The sequence below is a fragment of the Protopterus annectens genome, chromosome 1.part0 (genome assembly GCF_019279795.1).
Source record: "Protopterus annectens isolate FY-2018-M chromosome 1.part0, PAN1.0, whole genome shotgun sequence".
Classification (NCBI taxonomy): Eukaryota; Metazoa; Chordata; order Ceratodontiformes; family Protopteridae; genus Protopterus; species Protopterus annectens.
Window position 1 is genome coordinate 640,277,874 of NC_056725.1, and position 13,911 is coordinate 640,291,784.

A 13,911-nucleotide genomic window follows, 5' to 3' on the forward strand; every position below is an offset into this window, starting at 1 on the left:
ACGAACTCTGCTTCCCAGATGGCCGTAACACCAGAACGTAAACTGCCGATATGAAACGTGTCTGTATCGCCGATTTTCATCTGTTTCCGCAGGTATTTTGAAAATTGACCGTCTGTTTGTATCCACAACACGTAGTACACCTTGATGTATGACAATTTCACTCATTTCCTAGAGAGAAAAATATAATAATTCATTTCCAGCTAGGGACTAGGGCAATTCTTTTGAGACATACTAAGACTACCTGAACATGTTATACAACTGAGGTAGTAAGCCTATGGATGCCCATTCAAATGCACTCAGGCTGTATTGTTGTAATTTGACTTTAGATTCGGTGTCACATAAACTAAGATAATAGACTCCTTTTCTTTTTCAAAACAGGTAAGAAGTCTCATGCGAATGTTCCCCTGAAAATGCATCTGATATTAGTTTTTACAGCTGACTGCTACAGATACATGCACTCCACATCTTAACTGTATTTCTGTTTAGATACAGCACATTCAGGCATGATCGACACATAGCTATGTGTTCCATTTTAAGAACTGATGTGACAGTGTTTTACATGTATGTTATCACATTACATTCCACATATATATTCTACACTGTTACATGGTATGTCATGAACTATCCATCATGAATGGTTAACATGCACATACATGAATTCAAAGCTGCAGGGGTAACTGTTACCGATGTAAGTTATTGCACTCGTACCATGCATCAAAGCAAGATAGTTATATGCATTAATCTTGCATCAACATGAGTTGAGGTCAGCTAACTCTGTCCATACGGTCATCAGCACTGTCAGTATCACATCTTTCCATCAGTAACGACTGGTGATGTGTGCATCGACTTAACTGCCACATTTATCAAGTGTCTTTTGCAATGTTTTTAGAAATATTGAAGTACAGCCAATTATCTGATCAGGATCTCTAGTCAAATATGCAAAGGCATTTTAAGCTATTGCTAAGGAAAATTTCAGAAACAATACATTTCTGAGGCTAACAGCTGCAACTTGAAAGAAATGTAGGCTGTCAAGTGCATTTGTAAGTTAGTACTAGACATAAAAAGCACACCTGCTCAGAGAACTGCAAATTAGCTGGCATGTAATGCTGCAAAGTAACTTCTGTGACAATGTCTTCACTACATACAATCAAATTAACTGGAAATGCTCGTGGCCAATCAACCACATACTGTTGTAATAACCACGTACTTACCGGAATTAATGACAAACAGTTTGTGGGCCCATTCCCATAGCAGACTCTCTCTCTTGCAGTCGGCATACTCCTGCAGCAATTTTTATTTATTTATTTAACATTTGTTGACCGGGAAAGTAAGACTAGGTTCCACAGATCCTGTTTTCAGCGGAGGCCCGGGGAGAAATGCTCCAGAAGCATGTCTTTAGAATGTGGGAGGAAACCAGAGTACCTGGATTAAACCCACGCGAATGCAGGGAGAACATGCAAACTCCACACAGAAGGCACCCCAGCCGAGAATCGAACCGGAGAACCTCTTGCTGTGAGGCGACATCATTAACCACTGTGGCACATGCACCATGGGGGAGGTAGTTCTGCATTACTTCGACCATCATGTGCAATGTTACTGGACTCATGCTCATCCAGAATCTCCTGTACTAGTTGAGGATTACGTTCTGCAATAACAGTGAACAGCTGACGCATGTCTTCCTGTGAAAGCCCATTAATTTTTGCCTGTAAGTGCACCAGAATAAGCATCTTAGTCAAAAAGGAATGTACTAATTAAACCTGTGCATGCAACTATGCCCAAAACACTTGACACTGCTCATTAAATGAATACTGCCAAAGCTTATTATACAATATTAGGTATTGCTCTCCAACTGTTACTGTGGTTGTCATTAGATATAATCCAAGTGCCCTCATCCATGCATTGATTTCCAAGGTGCACTTTCATGTCACTTACATCTACTACCTTCAGAAGCTGGCTACACATACTACCATGATGCCCCTTACTAGGCAAATACCCTGTTTGTTGCCCCACTGCAATTTACGCCAGTACCTCTAGTATTGTACAGGCATGGTACAGTCACCAATACGCTCAACCAGCAATGCAGTTAGCTGACTCAGTAATCCTTCCACAATCTAACACTCCTATGCTTTGTCAAACTTCCATTGATTGCCTTTGCCAAGATTGGTCATTTCGTTCCTTGGGATTCCTTGAAAGTACCAAAATTAGCTACCTGGAGGTACTCAGACATATTGTGGACTACAATAGATGCATCATACTTGCCTAAGGCAAGAGACTAGCAGCTGTAGCAAAGATGTCAGTACATCATAAATAACAGGCAGCATTGTATTATCTGAGACTGTCCTCTGGGTTTTTTCCCAACATAACTGTAGTATATTCATTTTGAAATAGTATCACCCTGTGTGCAAACGAATTTCATATCACATCCCTCTCCATAACCATGCTCTCACTGGCGTTAAGATATCCTCTATCTCTGGAGTAAAAATGCAATGACTGCTGGTTACACCCATGGAAGCAAAACTCAGAGAAGCAAGGCCCGCCAATGCACAACCACACAACACACACCCACAGCAATTTACGTACAATGCAATGTATGCAACACCTCAACCATCATATGATACCAGTTATAATGAACATAAGAAGACTTACTTGTCCCACAGTATGCCTACATACAACTAATTCTATGACTCATTGCATAACTTGTGTGTCAGCTTCACACTAGTTCGATGCACTACCTGTAAAGTAAGACCATGTTGTTCTTGCGCATTCTGTCCGGTGGCGGCAGGCCTTGGTCCAAGAGAACTGACTCTCCTATTTTGCTGTAACTCATGTCTCTGCCTCCCTGACATTGTGGGTAGTGTTTATCCCTGTGTAGTCCTCAAAGCACCCGGGGTCTGTACACGAGTAATCCCACTCTTCTTATTGTTTTCCATGGTCCGTATAGTCTGAAAAAGTAGTACAGGTGGAAATCACTAAACAAAGAGACTGTATTAGTAGAAGGCAAGTTGTTGTCTGAGAAGGCTGCAGTACACTACTACTGGATTAATTGCATATGCAAATAGACACATAGTACGCTCGGCTAATCTCTGTTGCCACACAGCGGTCATTTGTTAACAGCATTTCATTAATAATTATGACTGGCATGCAGTACATCAATCCATCTGCGAGTACATATCTTTTTCCCTCAAAAAGGAATACTAAGCATGAACTACAGCAGTGATGTACACCTACCTCCTCACAGTTCATTTCACACCACAGCTCCATAGCCTTAAACAAATCTGATTATGTGTACATGACTGCACAATATACCCATGGAAAGTCATACACTCCTGTAATATGCACTAACTGCACAATTCCCAACAGCCTACACTACTTTATGCTCCTTTAATGTACCTTGTGGACCTCTGCTTTATGATTTATAGGAACGAAAATAAAAGGCAACTGTTGCAGTAATAATGCCACCAGAACTACAGTTAGCCTACGTAAGGTAAATCTTGTAGGTTTGTAGTCCCTGGTGTTGCCTATTTATTACTGACATATTGGATGACCTTCATTATCACATTTGTAATACTTTGACTGTTAGGGCATGGCAATAGTGATACCATTCGCAAGTGAAAGACAACTCCAAGTCTACTCTCTGTTTCACTTACCCCTTGTGAAATGCATGACTACCTAAACACCACAATTTCTGGTTTGATAGGGGCTAGATGTGTTGACAGGGTGTTTTACAGCTGCATTTTCCTGTGGAAATATTCCATTAAAACTAACAGTAAAAACTTTTTCAGTTTTCCTTGATTGTGTTTAACAGTAGTGTGTGCAAACGTACAATTTTCAAATGCTGGACCGAGTAGCAACTACATTGTTATGGCAATATGCATAAAGGCCTACACTGCATGTAACATAGCATGCGATCATTTTTTGCATCTGTCCTTGCTAGGAGTACAAGTACTTGTGCTTGACTGGGTCAGACACAGCACAATTACAGTAGTACTACACAGTGCATTACCACAGTTAGCACTTTTTAACATGTTTCCTTCACTCAACACAACACTCGGCGTGTCTCAACCAGCAATACACAAGGTATTAATTATGAACTCTAATTGCACTTGCAAAATCAAGGCATGCCATATTTTTAACACGGATTCCCTACTATGGCCTACTAGTGCACAATTTGTGTGAACAATTTTAACTCAAATAGGTTTAGTTGGACACTAAAAGATTTTAATATTGTCAGTCTGAAAGCTGGAGAACACTTAACTTAGTAAAGTACAGTCTCTGAATTAACCACACAGCAGAGATGCTCAACAACTATTTTGCACTGAAACAGATTAGAAATGCACATTAAATTTCTTTCACTTTACTGGAAAGTTGTAAAAATTATTCTCAGCTGCACTGCATTAGGCCAAAGTGGATAGTATGAGTGAAAATAAGGGCCAGTTGGGCGAATACAGGGAAACTGGCAACGTAGTTTCACTGTTTGGGGCACAGTTCATGGAGCTGTAGTCTTCTGTAAAAAAAGAAAAAAATACAAAGGTTATAAAGACAGACATAAAAAGTAGCAGTGCACAACTGTGGATCCTAAACTATTTGACCAACGAGACATTCCATAACAATTATATTCAATGCAAGGCAAGATTAATATTGGCAACAAGAAGCAATTACGTAACTTCAGAATGCTGGAAATTCCATGAGTGTTCTATCTTCTTGTCGCATAACTATGAAGTTTGATGTCTGTTGTCCTTCCATCTAAAATGAAGCCAAAGTCTACTCCAAATTGTCTGAATGTGTTCCTCGACCAACTGTCTTGTGTCTGGTGGTTGATAAGGGGCAATTGTGGGCTGTATGTTTCGTGGATCATCGTAAGACAGTGTGGCTCGTTCGTGAAGTTTAGTGTGGTCTGCCAGTCTACGTTGCAAAATTTTTTCCTTTAATGGTATGAGGTAATTGTAATCTTTCCTTTGTTTCATGCGCACCACTGTCCAACGTCCGCTTTTCTTGTTAAATTTTCTACGATACCTAAATATAAAGTGGAGAACACTTCATGATACAATGAAAGTCAAGTAACAGCATTTATTTAGAGTTTAATGCTTTGCATAACATGTGTACAGCTGAAAAAATACAATGTGTAAGCCATGGTTGACATAATTTCTGACACTCTGACTACAGTTTGGCAGCCAATCTTGTAGGTCCACCCAAAGCTGCTTGACTAGATATATCTCACCTCAGGTAAAATGACCAAATGTGAGTATTACCGGTCATTAACAGAATAATGGACATATTTCGATCAATGGTGGTGGTGCTACTGCAGGAGTCAGTAACTTGATTTATCTGTTTGCATTTCACTAACATTGGTCGTACATGTAACACATGCATCTGTGTTTATATGTCCATGTGTTTACAGGTATGTGCACTTGAAATACAGACTGCTGCAACTGAATATGAATTACATCCGTTGTTAGCTGCAAAGTAGAAAATATGAAATGAGTTCAAAATTCACTGAGATTACTACTTGTGTGCATTTCATCTTTATACCCATGCGTGTCAAATGCCATGACTTAGGTCCACAGTTGCTAACACAATTAGAAGTAATGAAGCTATATATTTCTTTGCCTGTTGAACTGGTATGTGAATTATTGTATTTTCTTACACATATCTGCCTTCCTTGTTATGCGCATATGGACGACCTCGGTGGCAGTTGTGGTCTATCGCAGCAAGAAAATTCCGAGCCCGAAATGTAGGGAAAGTGTAGGACTGCCGTTTCGAAGCATACTTTAATATGACCTGGTGGAACTGTTCTAATTCTGCTGTTGTTCTATACAGAGAAATGAGAATATTAAAAATCACAAGTCAGAGTATTCATGTCTACATGCACATCAATGTTGATAAAAGGAACCACAAAGTAAAGGTACTTTACCTGTAGCTGGTGTAATGTCTTGTTTTCTCCACAAATCTGGGGTCTAGAACAATCTGCCTTAACTTTTCATGGGCTGGGCTGTCAGGCTCTAGCCATGGCGCCGTATGCTCCGCCCCAAGAGACTCATGCTGACATTGTCCAACCAGTTCATCATTATCATGTATCCCACTACCCCACTCATGCTGGTTTACAACATGGTATAAAATACCACCCCAATGGATCTATGGGTAAAAAAGACAGAAGAGAAATAAAATTCATATGGCAACTTATACTGCTTCATATAAATTAACTGTATGATTAATGCGATGCATTTCCATACCATGAATTCTTCTGTACTCTCCGAGTGCTGACAGCAATACCAGAAGTGATTGACAATTTGCCTGGTCCACTGACAGAGAATTCTGCAGCCACGCTGCTGTCCAGCCTGTTGGGTAATACCAAAAAACAAACAGGTAGACAAAAAGGTAAATGCGTATTTCTGTAAACTGATACATTTACACTGACAGTTATGATCGTATTAACTTTTACACAACTTGTTGCAATCTGTAACATTCCTAGCACTGGATTTCAGAATAGTGTGACGAGTGTAGAAAATGTAGTACTGGTTACTGCATAGACCTATGTTAGCCCTGTATTGCTATTCAGTACATTTGTAAAAAACTAGTTTAGATAGATAAGGCAGTAGACACTTTTCAACAGGAAGATTAAACAACTTGTATAAATCAACACTTCTCTTAGCACAATGCTAATGGACAGTGGAGGACAGTTAAAATGAAGGGAAAGCATGTTCCTGATGAAAACTACTGAGACAGTGTAGGAATACAAATATGTGGAAACACTGAATCAGTATCCTTGGACAGAAGGGCCGAAAAGCATGGATCATTTTTGACTACTCCACCACTTAGTCTTACTTCATCACATCCAATCGATGGGGAGCACGGTGGCTATAGTGTCTACCTTTTAGTGGCTTCGCACCTCAGCAGCTAATGATGACACAGTAGAAGTGGTTACAGTATCTGATATACTTCTCATGATGTGTCACCTCCACAGAACTAAAAACAGGGTATCAATTTCCAGAGCAATGGGTTGCCTATGTCAGGAATGTTTTTTGTTCACCTAAAACATAAATGCACACAATTAATACTCTGTGTGGTACTCCAGCCAAATACACCCTACGCTGCAGTCACAAATGTGATGTTTTGCTTACAAACTGAATAATGGAAGTCAGTGCAGTTAATATTTTTGTAAAATGTGGATTTAGAATGCCATGCTTCCACCATTTTTAGAAGACATTAATGTATAAAGTGCTGTACATAATGGGAAACGAAAAGAAGACATGTTCCCATGAATGTCACAAAAATGCAGTAGAGTAACTACTGTCTGTCTGGTCATACCCTTGTGATGAACAAATCAAAAGTATTTTTCCAAGAATCTGAACAATTCACAAGTACTGCATTATTTACTACATTTCTGTAATTCCACACACATGCTTAAGAGCTGTCATGACCTAGTAACCAAAATCGTTGTTAGTCATTCTGGAAAACGTGAATGTAATTGAGTACAGAAGGAAACTTCCACTACTGTTACCTTGTTAATTCGTTTACCAAGATTTTTGGCCCCATGCCACATATCGAAGGAGTCCTGATTGATGCATACCTAGTCCCTGTAAAAGGAAAACATACCGTCAGACCTTAAGCCCGTAAGGTTGAATGCAAGTATGGAAGTGCAGACAGACATTAGACTTACTCATTAGTTTAGCAATCTGCAGATGTGCATCAGTCACCAGCTCATCTATCTTGAGTTGTGAATCTTGAAGAGTTTTTATGCACCTCTCAAAGGCCAATTTCTCCATTCGTGGAGAACTCAATTCTGTCTCTCTTTTGTCAACTACTTGTGTCAGCAAAATCTCTTTGGTTTTGTCATCCATGCATGTGTAAGTGCAATACTGTGCATAGTGTCCAGGACTATCCATACGACCATCACCTACAAATATAAACAAGAGCTGGTATAAGTCCCAAACAGACATGGATAATGGCAATGGTTTGCATAAACTTTACCTTAATAATAAATGTAAGGACTAACCCAGGATTGTCACATTAATGTGTTTATAAGTGGACAACATATTCCTCAACATCTCATTCCAGTAGTCAGTAACGACTGGGACTATGTATCTTCACTGTAACTGGTAATAACTGGCTTGGTGGATAAATGAAAAGCCAAGCCACTTTGCTAGCAATGCAATCTTAGCATAGTTGTTTCCAGTCAGGAAGATTGTCGCTGCTATCATAACATCACCAAGATGTAAACCCTTCCTAACTGTATGCTGACTTGACCACTGGTAAGCAATATGACCATTGCAACACACCTACAAGAAAGACAGTGTTGTTACCAACTGTGCATGACAAGTATTATTACAAATGAGTATAGCTTGTATGGTAGCCCGATAATACCTACCCATGATAGCTTGATGCATGATCCTTTCACTGTGTTTGTTACTGACACACCTTCTCTACATATATCACAATGTTGTATCCTGCATTTATGTGCTAGTTATATGAGTTTATTCTTGTACACCAGTACAACAGATTCCGTGGAAAGTGATTTGGCACTAAGTTCCTCATTTGTTGGTAATGTATCCACAGTGGTTGACCTGTCTGCTTCTAATGACTGTCTTGCTGTATTGTGCAAAACAGTCTCGAACTCACTGTCTTCCATTCTGAGTTTTGGCTCCTCACAAACGCCTGCAGAGCTGCTCAGAATTGATGCCAGCACACAGTGCATAAAAGCAAGATAACAGAAGGGAGAGACCAAAACCAACAGAGTTAGGTATATGCAAAGCAAGAGTGATGCATCTGTAAATGAGCCACACTCATTAAAGCTAATACCAGTTGAGAGAATGGTCAACAGAGGATGATCTGATACATGCAGGTTTCTTTTGCTGCATAGGTCGTCGACAAATGGTGAATTCTTGCATGCTGGAAGAGGTGAACATAAATAATGGTGTTCATGTTTAATATGCAATTACAATCCGCCATTCACAGTGTAGTCTGTTTGAATTACCTTTCTGTTGTGCTTCCTCGTGGAGAGGTGCACGATGGTATGTATGACAAGTCCTGATGTAGCACGTGATTGTTGCCTCTAATGTCTTCCAGAGGGAATACATCTGACATGCAGTCATCATCATCTTGTCTCATGTGTCTGAAAAACAAAAAGATGGTAAGAATCAGCATGTACGTTTAGAATCAAGCAGAGAGTGTTCCATTCACACATCTGAGATTAGGTAACCGTGCAAAGTACTGGACTTGTCACGGTCAGTGGTGCAATTTTACCTGCTACTGTCCGAAAATAGACTTGGAGCTGAGAGTGTACTAGATGTATTTGCTCTGATGGACATTGGAGTGGACTGAAGTGGTGGCAATGCTGACGGCACTGGATCCATGGATGACTGGTTACTTTGATTGTCATACCTGCAATCAGGTGCATACGCTTGTATTATTACATTGTCTGACTGCACTTCATATCACTTCTATCTAATTGAGATTAAATGCAAGTTTTTTAATAGTACTATTAGGCCACAGTAGGGCACAGACTACAGATTCTACCTGACAAGAAAGCAAGTGCATCTCCTGCTGCATATTTTGTGCCTCTGAGTAGGCACTCGATGTATATTTCAGCTAGAGGTCCAATTGATACACCATTGTTGGAGCTGTGTAGATAACTAGCAAGATGCCGTTTAAAAGCCAAACTGTACTGATCAATGTATCTGGCTACACAAACTCAATACGTTAAGTGGTTACACAGACTAAGGCGATGTGGACTAAACAACTCATGCAGCATGCCTTGTGGTAGTTTATGTTTGTAACACCCATTACAGCCCTATTATAATCAGTGACTGTCCTGGGAACCAATATGTGTGATAACTATGAATACAAATACACTAAGGAGTATTCTAACAACAACACTATGATGCATATAAGATAAATGAAGATGGTTAAGCAGACCAACAGACTTACATGTTAAGCAGGAAATGTGCCACTTCCTCATGCGATTTTACTTGTAGATGCTGCTTGAGAGCCATCCAGCGATCAAATTCACTACCAATGGCAATCCGTGTACATCCACGTTTAGCATCCAGTGCTTTCTTCAGGCATTTCTGAGCAGAGAGTGTTACTGACTTTTTGTTCCCGTTGGTTGTGCCGCCATTGTTGGACAAAGTTGACATGGTGTACCTACCAGTTATACAAACTGCATCAATGTAAGTGTATTGTAAATGATGATGTTGAAACAGCAAAGATCCAATCATGCTCACAGCAGAGCACCTCAACAAAAGGCAAATGGTCGGAGAACAAGATTAGGCAGCGGCCAGGTGTGGTAAACAGTTGGTGACAAACATGACATACGTGATTACCATGTAATGACCATTAATACATGGGACAGATGTTTTTTATGTCAGCTATACAGCAAAAGAATGAAAACCAAACATTCTCACAAACATACACAATTACATGTACTGCACTGTGCATTGAAAGTAGTTGTGCTGTGACCAAGATACACTCCCTGACGGCCAGTATGCCAATTCTAATGGCATGGTGAAATTCATATACTCAACTGTATATTGAGCACTATGTTATTCAGCAGCTAACTGCACATGTTAGCAGATCAGTGTTGACTGTCTCATATGTCTCACCGCACCCAAGTTATGTATGTGTGAACTTATAATAATCCGTCAGTACTGTGTGCCCTACATTGTGTATATATTCATAGGAATAACGCTCAAAAGTAATGGGAAGTGCAGCTGAAGCTGCTAAGCAAAGGCATAAGCAGGCACATTGGGTTTGTGATGGCAGGGATGTACGTTACTTTGCTGTACCCCTAGTCAACCACATACATAATGAGATGTGACAGAGTTGTACGTGAATAACTAGTAAGTACATGACGATAATGAGATGGTAACTTGTGCATCTACCTTTTGCCAGCGGAAGCAGCCAAAGGTAGGTCCATGGTTATGTACTGGACTTGTTTAGATATGGGGTAAATTGGCAAGTCCAGGTACTGACCTTTTATTACCTGGAATTGAAAAAGATGTAGTGTATGTGCTTATTTATCCTAGGAAATGAATATTGTTTAGGATACTGCATCATAAGAAAAACAATACCTGATACCTATTCATTCACATGGTGGAGAGACATGACCGGTAAGGTTGGCATATGGGCATGGAATTGCTATGCACAGCTGTAATGTAGGAGAACAAGTGCTGTGGAATGCAAATAAATCTCTTTGGCAGCTGAACAGTCAACAGTGTGGTACACTTAACAGCCATGTAGTAAAATAAATGGTTCCATAGTAGGAGACAGGATTCAGATTAAATAAGTACCAGTATGATCATGAAGCCCACAAAGCAAAAAGAAACAAAGCTAAAGGCTGTGAGTAGAGTAGACCAAATCAAGTAATCCATGGATCCTGAAGACAAAGATGCACAAAGTCACAATGGTGCCAACCACCTTCTCATTATTATTGCCTGGAGCTGCTAACAGTGGCTGCTGTGAAAAAATAGGAGAGGCCATTTACCATGAAAAAAGAAAACCTTTCAAGTCAAACCTCATGGGACACAAGTTATGTGTGACATACACTGTGATCTGCATGCACTTCTATGCACAACATGTCACACTTATCCTTTGTGAGAAGACATGCTTGAGTGGTCAACATTTCAAAGACAAGTAAAGAAAATTGCTTTGCCGGGTAAGTGCAATGGTGAAACATGGAATACTGACTGATGTGGCCGCATCATTCTCCACAGTAGTCACGTTCAGATCTTATGATTGTTTGCTCTTTCCATATAATTGAGAAGTGAAAGTTAGAAGTGAGAAAGTGACAGTTAGTAGTATGTCCAGTGGCAGAATCCACCATATCACACACGCACTGAAGTCTCTCAAGAACAGGTAATGTTATGGCAGTCATAGTGCATGCTGGAGTGAATGACTTGAGAGGTACCTCTCAGGACTATATGAAGAGAAATGTGAGCGAGCTTGCTGATTATGTATCCTAGGGAGGTATGTACCTAGCCTTAAGCAGCATTCTACCATCACCCAGAGTGATGACGCAATACAAACAGAACAGGATCGACTTTTGTGGTTGCACGGGGATCTAGTACCTGACAGTCTGTGAAGATATTATCGACCGACAACAATGCATTGTCAGAGATGGCCTGCATCTGTCTCACCTGGATGTCATGCTTCTGCCAAAGTCTCCTGCCTCACGCATAGAGTGCCTACTTAATGAAAACTGAGGTTAAAACTAACAAATTAAAAATGTAAACATAAAAAAAACAAAATTAAACGTCATGTCGCTGAAGGCTCGGAGTGTAAACATGAAACTGGACTGATTGCAAGCAGTCCTATCCCTGGAAAATGCTGACATCTGTGCAGTCACAGAAAACTGGTTCTAAGCTGTGGAGAGCACACCAGCCTGACCTCGTTACTCACGCCATCATACATTGAGACCCCAAACAGTGGGTGCTGTAAAGCCAAAGGAGGCGGAGTTGAAGTATACATTAAAGACATACACCCCGTCCAGGCCAGTAAACAGTAAGAAGAACAGGAGACACTGCAGGTGCAGTTAACAACTGACAAGACCCCTATTCAAATCGTAGATGGCTAAGAAGAACAGGAGAAACTGTTGGTGCAATTAACAACTGGCAAGACCCCTATTCAAATTGTATCTGGCTACTGGCACCTAAATGTGAATGAAGATGCCCAATATGCATATTTGTACCTGTTTGAATGTATCAAGATCAAACCCTTTACACTTTTTCAAGTTGATTTTAACTGCCCAAACATAGATTGATGAGTGTGTTACCCTACAATCTCTCAACTGGTTAGAAATCACAAAAAAATGCATGGACTTCCTCCAGCTCAGTACAGCACATAGACTAATATTTAATACAAATAAATGGCCCGCTCTAACTAACATCCTTCCTCCATACACCCCAAAGAAAACTCTCAGATGTGAATGGCAAAACTTAATGTTCACAAACTTAAATGTCCTGCTGGACAACTCCTCCTCTCCTTCTCCTTAGGTAAGAAATGGAACTCTCTCCCTTCCACACTAAGGACAATGTCAAACACAAACAAGTGAAAAACACAGCTTTTCACCTACCTCTCCTAATGGAATATGTAACTGCATTCTCCCTACCTGGAAGTCTGTAACCAAAGCCCCCGGGAGGCTACCCCCCTGAGTTCCTAAGCATCTTATAGCTGGCTATAACCTTCATAAGCTAATCTCCATACAATCTCTCACACTCTGTAAATATTGTAAATAGCTTTTGACTTTGGCTTTAACTGTGTGAATTGGTAGAAATGAATATACATGATATTTTTCCAGTATGGGCAATATTGCTCACAATTTGTATTACGTGATATGCATTTGTACGTGTACTTTTATTGGACTGCTATCTTTACTGTAAGTAGTGTAATGGAGCTTTTCCACCAGCACTCAACTGAATACGGGCTCTGTGGACCCTGTGTAGTTCACCAATAATCACTATAGAAATAAATAAATAAAACGACTTAGCAAGGAAGTAAATGAACTGGTCAACTGTTTTTAGTGTGTTTGCAAGGATATTCACTCCTATAGGTTCCTAAATCAATAGTTGTTGCTCATATGTAAAAAAGTTTGTTGTCGACTAAAAAGCAGCACCTCACTGCTGTTTGGATATTTCGCCTTTCAGCAGAAAGTGCAACTCCATTTAAAACATGCTGGTAAACTCTAATACGGATATAAGCTGCTGCATGTGGGGTCATTACCTCTTTTAATATATAGTATGTTGATTAAGTACAGTCTATTAATTTGAACTATTTTACAGCTATTTCTGGACCTATAGTAAGATCCAGCTCTAACTTAGACTGATACTATTCGCATTAATGTTATGCTGTATAAAGAAGCTAACCTATTACCTATAGCACCTCAGAGGTGTTTTTCTCATAGCAGAGTGCATGTTAAGC